Here is a 12,896-nt window from a genome sequence, read left to right on the forward strand (position 1 = left end):
GGGTATCGGTCTGTGCCAGTCCAGGAGGGTCGGCCCGGGCTGGGCGCTGTGCGGCGGTGCAGGAGCCCCGTAGCCCCGCCGGCTGGGCGCTACCGGAGCCGGGCCGCCCGCTCCGTGCCGGCGCTGGGCGAGGGGCTGCCGGCCTTGCGGCCACGAAGCGGGTCTGCGTTCCTTGTAGCGAATCGCCCGCTCCGACAGCTGCTTGAGGCCGCGGAGTCGTGCGGGTAAGAGCTTGAGCGGGGCCAGGCGTGGCTGGAAGATGTATTTTGTTGAGTGGGATGGCTCGCCTGGGTACGGCGTTGCTGGTTTTTTCACTTGTAGTCCTTTTCAGAATCTGGGCAGCCTGTGGGACTGTGCGACGGGAATATTTCCTCTGGGTTTGAGAAGGCACATGCTTACGCCTTCTTTCTGAAGTTGAAGTGTGTTCTCTTTCCTAATGAACTGAGAATTCAGAGCAATGAGAAGGGTTGTGCAGAGTCGGATGTGGAAAGGTGCAGCGTGGCACCAACGTAAGAGTTCTGAGTTTGATTTTCTGGGTGCTGATGGTGACATCCGATCCATCAAAACTATTTTCTGTTTTCTCAGCTGCCTCGGCATTCCTGTGTCAGCAGCAAGGCAGTACAACAAGCCAACCAGCGCAATGACAAAAGACTTCAGCAAGCAAGTAAAACGACAGTTTTCCTTAAGCGAACACGTAGGCAACAGTGCAGTCATTGCTGATGGTGCTGTGCTGAACCTGGCTGTAAGGGTCTTCTTTCGGCTCAAACAGCTGAATTCCTAATGTTATTTTTTTAATAAGCATACTATTATTTTCTAATAAGCGATTACATTTATTAAACTGTCATTGGCTGAGGACCCATGTGGGAGTTTTGCTGAGAAAAATAACAGCTACCTCAAAAGCCCAGCCCTGCAAGGTTTGTACTCTGGTATGGGGCCGTTCCTCAGAAACAGTGACCTTCTGTGATTTCAGGGCTGTTTTGCACCTGAAGTAGCCAAGAGATCGGTTTCGAGACTGGTTCTGTGAAAGGCAAGGAGGTTTGCCCCTGATATGGATCAGGGCTCCGTTACCTGTTTCTCTTCATTGTAGGGTAATTTGAGCTGGGGGAGGTCTGTGTAAAGCGATAACCGTTCACTCGAAGGCTTAGTCCGTTTTCTCATTTCTGGTTTGATTCTGTTCTTTGACAGCAGAGGATGCTGTGAAGCAGCTGGAGTTCTGCAAGTAAGAAGGGAAGGAAACCTGTAAGCTGAGCTCTCTCCTGCCATAAGCTGGAGGACAGGATCGCTGATGAGCCAGGAGACCTGTGCCACTGGAGATAGGAGTGAGGGAAGGACTGTGTCATTATTTGCAGGAGCCATCTGGAAAAAAGTACTGAGGCCAAAAGACATGTAAAATGCATTTATACTAATGAACATTGTATCATTTTTTTTCCCCTATTAGGTTGATTGCATACTGATGTGTGTGAGATGCTCAACAACAGCGATAAGAATCAAGAAAATTGCATCTTACAGTTTGATCTGCATTTTCAGTGCATGGTGTTGGTATGAAGGGTGGTGTCTTTCAGCTTGTGTGTGTGCTGTTTAGTTTCTGGTTTTTGCTTCTTTGGAAATACAGAAGGAGAATGGCACTCGGAGCTTAGTTTAAAGCCAAAAGGCAAAACTGCAATTGGTTCTTGCATTTGTTTGAACAATAATTGAATCTGAAGAAATGTACCTTACCCATTTTCAGGGGGCCAGGTGAAATGCCAAGGTCTTGACTTCCCTTTGAAATCTCATGTCAATTTTTAAATGTTCATGGTGAGATGACTTCGAATATTGTATCACTTAGTGGGTCATCCATTTTCATACCTGGATGTGTTGTGGTCGTGAGGATCTTGCGGTGGGTTTTGTTTTCCATGACAGTGAAACATTTGGTTTTGCTTTGGAGCCAAATCCTCTAGTAGTGCAAATGAATGTGATTCTAGAGAAGGCTGTAGGGCTACAGTGATTTCAAGAAGATTTGAAGAACTCAACTCTTATCCACTCTTGTCTGGTGACATCTAATGAAGAAAAGAATACTGCTAATTTTCTTATTTTGTTGTTATTTTACCTGTACTTTGAAAAGAGCTCTGAAGCTTCTCCACTGCATGTATTTAATGCCATCTACCTTTTTTTTTTTTTTTTTTTTTTTAATGAGAATTTATGCATAAAGAAGGTATTCATAAAAGAACAGGAGACCCTGCATGTTCTGAAATAGTGAAGCATGATCAGGTCTGAATCAGACCGAGACAGACATAATGCTTTCAGTGAGGTTGCTGGTACTTTTGTTCTGAACACTGACTTACTGCATTTGCTTATCAGAAAATTGGAAGAAGAAGATTTGTTGAGAACAGAAAAATTCTTCATCAAGTTGGCATTTCTGTTACTTCTACAGTTAAACCAGCCAATCTCACTCAGTTTATCACTTTATGCCTTAGGAAAGTCTTCTATCCTGTATCACTTGTTCAGCTTTGCACAGTTAATGAAAGAAGAGAAATTGAAACGTAGCATTGCCCAGAGAGAGTGAGAGTGGAAAGGTTGGCACTAGCAATCAAACCTTAAAAGTTCTTGCATGCAACCTCCTCTGGAAGTATGCTAGTATTCCAGGTCAGGTACTACAATCTTCCCTGCAATGAGAAATCTGTCTGTCATTTTCTTACTTCCTCTGCTTCCTTCTTGTACCTTTTATTGTACCAAGATCCAGGCCAAACACACTATCCCCCTGCCCTAGTGTCATAATTTTTATTTTTTTCTTGCAGCCACAGTAGCTGTTTATACAGACTGAATGTAATGTTTGCTGTTATGCAAGTCTATCCAGAAGCCAAAATACACATCCTTCTGTCTTCTCTAGAGTAACTGGTATGTTGTTTACAGTTAAACTAAAGGACCAGCCGAGTTAGCTCACAAGTCTTAGGAGACTTTAGAGTTTCTGAGTAACATACATACACTGTGATAGTGCAGTGGAAACTGCTCTACTCTTTACTCTGGGTCCCTCTACAGAGTTCCAGACATTTTTATTCTTTGAAATGCTCCTGTATAACTACAGAACTGAACTTTGAACTCACAGGTCTAAAATCCTAAAGCTTATGCTCCCTTAAGTTCAGTAGTGCCCATTAAGAAGCCTTGATTCTGAGGGCTTCAGAAAGCAGCACACATTTTATCATGGTGTAAAATAAGATCTTTCCCACTCTCACATAAGTGAGATGCTAATTTTTTTTTGCTGTGGTAGCAGCAGCACTGTCTTAGTATCTTGTGTGCCTGTAACCTTTCCTGGTGTAAGGCATGGTGACAGGATGAAGCTATGTCATTAAGTTCTAGTACATCTTTAATCAACTGGACTAAAGCACATTCACATCAGTTACTTTGTCACTGTTCACATTTGTTTTGCATAGCTTGCTGCAGTTTTCAAGATTTTTAAATCAAAGAATCTCACAGTCTGCACATGCTGATCAGACTTCTGTAAGGCACATGTAAGGTTCCATCATACAGTATTCAGCAGTTATTTTTAATAGTTGCAGTTATTAAAATAGAAATCTTAGGGAAGCAGCAGCTGTGCCAGTGCCACCACCCAAGACAACATTAGCCGGAAGGCTAGTGGCAGAGAGGGTTGCAGTGCATATGTGGAGAAGAAATTGAGACCTTTAGGACAGGAAAGCAGTTTCTGTGGAAAAAGATGCTCCCTCTCACTGACAAGGAAGATGACCAATTTAAGAATCAAGAGACAGTACACAAGAGGAGTGTTGTGATCATTGAGAAGATGGCAGTTTGGGCCTTGTGATGGTTGTTGGCTGTCACACTTTTAACCTGTTGCTGGGGGGCTGGTTTACCATCTGGTGGAACCATAGGCCTAATGCACCATCTTAATCTTACCCTTACACTGTACTCCAGGGATAAGGTCAGGCAGGAGTTTTATGAGCAAGAAGATAAACTGTTTTCCCTGCATTGCCTCCAGAAAATTAATGATAAGGCTACCTTATTACATTAATTACTGTCAAGTAAGGGATACTCTTTCCTTATGCTGTTAGTTCATAGAAGTTATAACTACAGGTTTTGCAATGGCCATTATTCAATGATCAGAACTGTTAGACCTGACTTTTTCCATTGGTTTAAATCTAATATAGTCATTCTTCCCCTGCAGAGGGGGTATGCAATGCAGAATAGGGTAGGGTAGGATGTGGCCTCTTACATCAGCATCAAAACCTGGTTTAGTTGTAGGGTTAATCATCAGTATTTCTGCTGTTTTCAAAACGCTTATAATTCTCAATGATGGAAAGGCACTTTTTGGTGCTACCAGCACCCCACATGCATGACCCTGAGTGTCAGTGATGGCTGTGCCTTTAAAGTAACATATGTACAAATGATCAGACTGGTTCAGACCAAGTATCTGCCTGCTCCCTGTCTCCAGCAATGGCCCCAGGCTCACTGTCTAATGACTTGCCAAGAGCTTAGCATGTGAAAGGGTAAGTTCTGGGAAGCAGCTGGTCCAAGCTCAGGGAAACCCTGCACAGCTCAGCACCTAGCCAGGCCAGCAGGTGAGGAAGCACACATGCTCCATGAGGGCAGAGGTGTGGCTGAAAGAAGAGGTGATGGGAGAGCAGGTGGGAGATCCCGGGAGAGCAAAATTGCAAGAAACTCAGCAAGATCATCTGGTTCTTGCACAAGAAGCATGGTTAGGAGTGCACCAGGGAGTCTTGCCACACTCCCCAGGGCAGGAATGGTGCTGAGGGGGCAGGCTAAGGGCCCTGCACAAGAACAGGCTGGTAGCGATGTACCAAGTACACACAGAGCTTGCTGACTAAAAGCAAACCAAACCCAAAAGCAGACACTGGGGAAGCAGAAGAAAGAGGCATGATACCTCTGTATACTCTCCTGGCCTATGTGTGTTTTCACTTTAGGGATTTTCTGAACCTGCTGTGCTTTACCTACCCAGTAACTACCAATAGATTTCTCTTCTAAATGCTTGTTCAGCCTCCCTTGAAAATTTTCTGCAGCTAGAAAATCCTTCAGCAAGGAGCTCTGTGATCTGAAGGGCTTGTCTAGAACACAGTTTCTGTTCTTGGTTCTTGAATATCTGAAGAGACAGTGAAGGGTTTTTCCTGTCCATGTCATCAGGCCTCCTAAAGGTCTTTTTGGCAAGGTGGAGAATCCTAGCCCAGTAGCTCCTTGTGTAGTGACCACTGTCACCACATGCAAAGCATGTATCAGGAAGATATTGCTTACCCGTGACATGCGTGTTTCTTAAGTGAAACACCACAGATCTGCATCATCAGCTTGATGGATTTCTAATTTAACCCTGTGTCTTGAGCATTTTTTTATTTTCTGAGAAAAAGAGCGGTGTTTCATCTCTGCCTGTTCTTGTGTTTGGTTTGAAAAAGAACACCTTAAAAGACCAGTCAATAAATGTCTTGGCAGCATTCTGATTTTGGTCTTGCCTAAGACTAATCACCATCTGTTGAATCACAACTTTCACTTCCTTTGTTGCCTGAGTTTCTTAGTCTTTCATCTCACATTGGTCTGGCTCTGTGGATGGGGCAGTGTCACCAAAGCAGAAATAATCACGCTGGAAATGAGGCTGGGGACCACAGAGGCAAGTCTACAAGCAGGGACTTTGGAGCTTGGGCTGGAATGGAGAAGTGGAGGAGCCCCTGTACAGATGAATGTAGGTGGTGTACTTTGAAGGGGAGTGGACAAACAAGGACAGAGAACAGACACTTCTGGGGGCAGTTTGCAACAGTGTGCCTTGCAAGTACTAAAACGGATCTGAGGAGCTGGCCAGCATATTGAAACTACAGTATCAATTTCTTACTGATGCCAGTGTCTGCCCAGAACTTACTCTGTGCAAATTCTTACCAGCGATCTCAAAAATGCTGCTAAGGTGTAGAATGACATAGGGCAGCCGCACCATCTCAGTATCTCAGCATTTACGTAACTTGGCTTTCTCACTAGAGCATGCCTTGTCATGGGTTCTGTGGGATTTAATTTTCAGTTTTTAAGTGAAATGCAGTGCCCCAAACAATACTGGCTCGCAGGACTTCTTCAGTTTCATTCTTTTCCTTCCTCCATTCTTCAAAACCGCCTTTAAAGTTCCTGGCTAGACTATCACATGCTCATCACTGGTTTTCCCCAAGGGCCCTGTTTCATTTGGAGACACAAGTCCTTAAGATTGCTGTCACAAGACAGCTGTTTTATACTCCTACTTGTGGAAAGCTCCTGCAAATTTTCCCTCTCACACAAGTTTCAAACTTTTCCTCTCTTCCTCATTCTCCAGTAGTGGGAGACACTGACCAGTCACAGAAGCACCATGCCTGCTTCCTGGAGAAACAGAATTCCTCCCTCTGAATTTCTTAATAAGAGCCCTTGAAGAAGTTCTCTTGTTTTCACCTGTCAAAGGAGGATGTAAGAGGAGGCTTTTATTTTTAAAACAAGGGTCCATGTGAAAACCATGGGATATAGTGCCCTGCCTTTGTCAATTCTTAAGATAGGCTGTCTCTTAGGTTATCAATTTAAGCTTCACAGTCTCAAACTGGTTTTAAGAACTGGGCTCTAATCTATCATTAGTGTTTTTACAGGCTTTGTCTAAAACAGATGAGGGGCTACATCAACAACTGGTGAAACTGAAGGATACAGGCACGATGCACTAGCTGAATTATTCTGTTGACTCACCCTGTTATTATCAGTATGACCCTCCTCTGTCATTGTGATCAATTTCTTTCTCATTTTATACTTCACTATAACAACTAAAGAAAGGGATACTGAGTGTACAACATTAACTTACCCTAGTACTATGCATCAAGTTCTGTAAACTTGTGGAGCATTATTTGAACTGTCCAATGTAGTGGAAAAGTGTTATTTTTAATACTGGCGTGTCATTTTTCTAGATAATTAAAAAACATGTATCAGTGTTAATACTCTCTATTAGTCTGTAGAAATGTGGAAGATACTGCTCTAAAAACATACCGACACATTCCTGTTACATTTTCAGAGCAGTTTTGTCACAAGATTACAGCATTATTATATACTAGATACCTGTGGTGTCTTCATGAAAGCATAGGTGTTTTAGAGAACATGTGCCTTTTCTGAGGAATAATCTTACAATATGGGTAACAGGCAAGGTTAAGTTCTTTAAACTGATTGATTTCTTGCTACTTTGAAATCTATGGTTTGTTTGTGCTATCTGTAGCTCTGTTATTTCAAATTGCACTTTTGTAAGAGACAAATTACTTAAACTGTTCAACAGTTTTATATGTTTTAAGTTTTGCTGTACACTTGCATGATTTTTGACAAGTTCTCCACAAACTCAGATAGCAAGTTACAGCTTGTATTCAAGCAGTTTGATATGTTTCATTGACTTTTTCAGTGCTGAGGTCTTTGGATCTTGAAAAGTGTCTGAGCTAGCATGTTTTCCAGGGCTTCCTGGAAGTACTGGGAGGTGAACTCAACAGCTGTCACTAATGAGCTTGAGGGGCTGCTTTGTTTAAAACACAGAACCCTGGGCTTGTTCTGCAAGGAAGACCTACTAGATCTCTGAGGGCTTTGGTTAATATTTAGTAAGTTCAGAAACTTGAGATTCTGTGTATTTTTATTTTTTTTTTCCTGAAAGTCTTGCCTGTATTTTTGGGTATAGTAACAATAAAAGATAAAACTTATGTGTTGGGGTTTTTTTGTCTCTTTATCTCCTTCTGTACTTCTAAATGCTGTTACTGCCCTGCCAGAGGATGGTGAGACAGACAGTGGTGTTTGTGGTTCAACTGCTGATGACCTGGTGTTCAACATACAGTCTGCGGGTGGTTAGGGAGGGGGTTATTCTATCACAGGACAAGAAGTCAGAGTGTCTGTTGACATTACGAGGCAGCAGGCTTAAATCAAGCAAAGGCAAGTTCTTTTTACATAGCACAGTAGAAATAAACTATAAGACTGACGGTGCAGGGTGTTATGCAAACCAGGAGTATAAATGGCTCAAAAAAAGGAACTGAAAAAAAAATAATAGAAAGCCTTTCAAATGCACAGATGCAAAGCCAGCCTCTTCATTGGGCTGTCCCTGAACAGCAAATTAGCAAGGTATATTAGAGGAAGAGATGATCTTGCCCTGTTTCTTGTACTTTTTCCTAAAGGTATCTGTTATTGACCACTGTCAGAGGAAGAGCCTGGCTTTTTATAGATTTGATCTGATTCACTGTAGCTGTCTGTTACTGACCTCCCTCAGTGAAACAGGAGCAAAAAAAAGTGAAAGCCATGTTCTCAACACACCACAATCTGTTCTCACTTTGTTAATGTGCAAGGTTAATGAACATAAACAGATCCACTTGACCTAAATACATTCCCTAGACTGAGAGCAGGAGTGCATTACATCCTGGGATGGTTTGAGAAGAAAAAGTAAACCAACATCAAGTTAATCCAAATTCTGCTGTGGTCTTATTTGGTTAGCTCACAAATATTCAGGAACAGCAAGAAAAATGCAGGCTTCTAGTGTAACCCAATGCCAAGAATGTGATCCATAGTTTGTCCTTAATCCCATGAGGATCATCTCAAATGTTTCCAGTGCTTTTGGCAGGAATATTCAATTATGAAATCTAGGATACTTGCCAGAAACAGGAAAAAAAATATTCAGAGTAAAAGCAGTACCCCTGCTCTATGCTTCTGCAGGAGTAAAATGGCATGTCAATGTGGATGACTACTTTGGAAAAAAAAAAAAAGGCTCTCTGGATTTTTTTCAGTGCCTACCCCATTTGAGTCCATTGATGTTGTGATGATGCAAAAATAAATAAATAAATAATAAAAACATGTCGGTACATAGAGCTGGTAACAGTATTTTATCTCCATGATGTTTAGCACCAATGCCAAAAAGTCTTTGTGGATGATGCTGTAATTTGCTGGTGCATCCTACTAGAGAAGTGTCCTAGTTCACGCTCAGACATCACAGAACTAGCCTCTTATTTTCTGTCAATAATGGGGTGCCTTAAAAGCAGTTTTCTTCTTCGTGTCAGCCAGTTTTGCTTTTCTGTCGTGGCAGGAAAGGGTGGAGAGGAGGAAGTGTTGACCTCAGAGCTGCCTTCATGCTTATCTTTCTTGTCTTTTCTTGATCTGGGGGATATTTATGTCTGCCAGCTGGGACTCACCTGTAGCTGCATGTCTTACCTTGCAAATCTGATTTACTGTTTAGGATGCTTAAAAACCCCATCCATGTTGTTGCATTTGCACCAGAGATCCTAGAAGCCACTTCCTGTATCACGTAAGCAATTGCGGCCACAAATAGAAAATAAGATGTGTTTTCCACTTGTTACTCAAGTTCTGATAAATCTAAATGTGAGACAGCATCTAGTTCGTTATCGTGATGCTTTTTGCAGCTCTGTTCAGATAAAAGGGTTTGAGTGAGCACCGTAATGAGAGGGAAAGTGACATACAGATCAAAGACATGGATGAGCAATGCACACTCTGCCTCTTTCTTGTGAAAAAGGTAGATAGAGATTCTGGAAAGCTTTGGAGGCTAAACCCACCACTTGTTTTTCAGAGGCAGCCAGACACGTGTCTGGAGAAATGTCACTGGCAACATTAAAGTTGCTTAAAAAAATAACAGCCCTCTTATCCTAATGTAGGCTCCTCTTCCTTTTTGTTAATAAATCACTAGTTATTTTCATCAAAGGAAACGGAAAGATTAATTTTTCTTGCTAAGCATATACCTAGCAACTTTTTTTTTTTTTTACTTTTGAAGATCAACGTGACCTTTGTTAAAACAATACCACGGGGTAACTAGTTAAAATGTTAAGGAGAAGTGGCAAAGCAAGAGCATTGGTAGAGAGAGCAAAATCAAGGCTTTCCACTTGTTAGTGTCAAAAATATATGGGACTGAGAGACAGCTTACTGAGCTGATTGCATACAGGAGTTATGTTGCTTTGTGACATTCATTTTCAAAACCTTGCATACTTGGAATATATGTAAACAAGTATATGTAAACAGTAGATACATTTGCTGAAAAAGCACACCTTTCAAAGACTCTCTGGCAAGGCATTCATGAAAACTCCATTTCTGCAATTGGCTCTCTGCCAAGAGAGTCAATAGAATAATGGGATGCATTAAGAAGAGTGTGGCCAGCAGGTCAAGGGAGGTTCTCCTCCCACTCTGCTCTGCCATAGTAAGACCACATCTGGAGTACTGTGTCCAGTTCTCAGCTCCCCAGTTCAAGAGGGACAGGGATTGACTTGAGAGTCCATCAGAGGGCTACGAGGATGATTAAGAGATAAGACACCAGGGGCCATTTAGTCTTGAGGAAAGAAGACTGAGAGGGGATCTTACTAATGTCTACAAATATCTGAAGGGTGGGTGTCGAGAAGGGACCAGTCTCTTTTCAGTGGTGCCCTGTGATAGGATGAGGGGAAACAGCACCAAGTTACAACACAGGTTGTTCCACCTCAATATGAAGAAGAACTTCTTTACTGTAAGGGTAATGGAGCACTGGAACAGGCTGCCCAGAGAAGTGGTGGAATCTCCTTCTCTGGAGACTTTAAAGACCTGTCTGGACACATTCCTGTGTGATGTGCTCTAGGTGTTACTGCTGCAGCAGGGGGGTTGGACTCAATGATCTTCAGAGGTCCCTTCCAACCTCTACGGTTCTATGATTCTATGAACTGCCATGTTTACTGAGCACCAGTGAAGGAGTGTTGACTGCAGAGGATGGCCAGTTCATATGCCTTTAGTGCAAACCATGTTTTTTTGGCATTGTAATACAAGTTATTACAATGCATAAATAGCTGAGTACTTGGGCTGTCTGAGGCTAAAGCAGACCCACTAAACATGATTACCTTCAGTGGAATCAGAAGCAAAATACTCAGCACTTAAACAAGAAATGCTGCATTCTTTTCTGCACATTATGTACAAGATGAAAAACAAAACAAAATTTAACCTTGGAACAAATTCTTAGATAGACTTGGAGTCCTAAATGAAAGAAAGAGAAAGAAAGAATTCAAAGCCTCCAGTAGGTTCCAGACATAGCATTGAAGGATCCAGAGAGCATAGAGCCCAAACCTCTCTTTGCAAATAAGAGGTGAGCCCTACTGAAGGAAATGAAGGATAACATAGCTGGTTTGCTTGTGTTAAACTTGTCTTTCAACTGAATAGAAGTTCTAGTTTATTTCAGTGGAGTTCTGCCAAAGTAGAACTGTATTAGGCATCGAATAGGATTTCAGGACTTCAGGTTCATTGATGTATTTTGTAGCCCCTTGGGACATTGTGGTAACCTGTCTTCCCCCTAGGAAGTAACTGTCATGATATTCTCTGCTTCTTGCATTGCGTTGTGCAGATTTGGTACAAAACCTTTCCCCCACAACTTTTAGGATATTGTTGCATTGCTTAGTGCTGCCATGAAATTAAATAGTAGCAATCTGAGACTCGTGCTGTTTTGCTTTTGCTTTTGTTTTCTTTTATTTTGTTTTTTGTTGTTGTTTGTGTTTGCTGTTGTTTTATTATAACAGCCTGGATAGTATTTGGAGAGCTTTAGTTGAGAAGAAATCAGTCATTCATATTTTTAATTATCATTCTTGAGGCATTCTGAACAAATAATACTGACTGCAAAACACTGAGCGATGGTTAATGAACTCTTTTGAGAACATAGGTGAGTCCCATTTCACATTACATTCTGACAAGCAGTGGGACAACTACCAACATTTTTAGGTTTGCTAGTTCTATGAACTTCATTATCTGAGAGATTGCTATGTGCTAGGCCCTATTAATACAGCTTAGTTTCTCATTGGCAGGTCATACGCCTTTAAAAAAAACACACTGACAACCAGAAATGTTGGCCACAGGGTCTTAGATGGTAGTATCTGTTCACTTCTGGAGCCTAATCTTGAAGGATGATGAAGGCTTGCAGTGCTGTTTCTTACCACTGGGAGCTTCTTCCCCATGGGACTTCCGAAAACTAGCATAATGTGTTTCAAGACGGGTATCTGAAAACGACTGTATGAGTCATTAGGTTATTAAGCACTCTGGGGGCTCTCAGCCAGTCTTCCTGTTCTGCATTTATGCACTATGTAATATTGTAGGGCTCTGGATCTGAGTGTCTTACAAGCTACACTATACACTAGGTATTAATATTAATTGTAACTAATGAATATAGTTTGGCTGCTCCTCATCTCATGAGAGCCATGTTTCAAATCTTGCAGAGCTCAATGTAGAAATCCAGAGTCTCTAGACCTCGCCCTTCATTTTCTGAGCAGCAGGCCACTCATTGCAGTTGTTATTCTGTTCTGTCCATGGCAGTTCCCTGTGAAGTAAAATAAAAACATAAAGATGGGAAAACAGTATGTGATGCAGTGCCTGATATTTTGTTTGCTCAAATGGCATTTACAATTCTGCAGTGTGCCATTGGAAAAGATGTAAGATGCAGTATTTTCTCCACAATTCTCTTTAAAATTCCATTGCCTGCTAAGGAAAACTTTTACTTGGTCACTGAGACCATCAGTAAAGACAGTCTGAGGGAGCTGGGGCTATTTAACCTGGAGAAGAGAAGACTCCAGGGAACAAAGCATAAAGAAAGATTAGGAGACGTGACATTGTCCAAGGCATCTGTTTGAAGCTGAGTCAAAGTCACAAGATTTGTTTAACATACATATTAACTTGGGGTTCTTCTCTGCCATCTTGCCCAGGGGTTCAGATTTTTCAGCTTTAGATCTTTAACAAGGCTGATGAAAAGCTACTTTTATGAAGGGAGTTGAAGGTCATGTCTAGTCATGTGATTGCACGAGTTAGCCTTCAGTCAGGAACACCAGATATTATGCTATTTAGCAACATGGAGTAGCACAATTGCCCTTTTAGATTGCTTTTTGGCACCAGGGAAAGATGGTATTTCTAGTAATTCTTCCTAAGAGTATTAATAGACCCTCTTGTTG

Source organism: Apus apus, chromosome 1 (genome assembly GCF_020740795.1).
Source record: "Apus apus isolate bApuApu2 chromosome 1, bApuApu2.pri.cur, whole genome shotgun sequence".
Taxonomy (NCBI): domain Eukaryota; kingdom Metazoa; phylum Chordata; class Aves; order Apodiformes; family Apodidae; genus Apus; species Apus apus.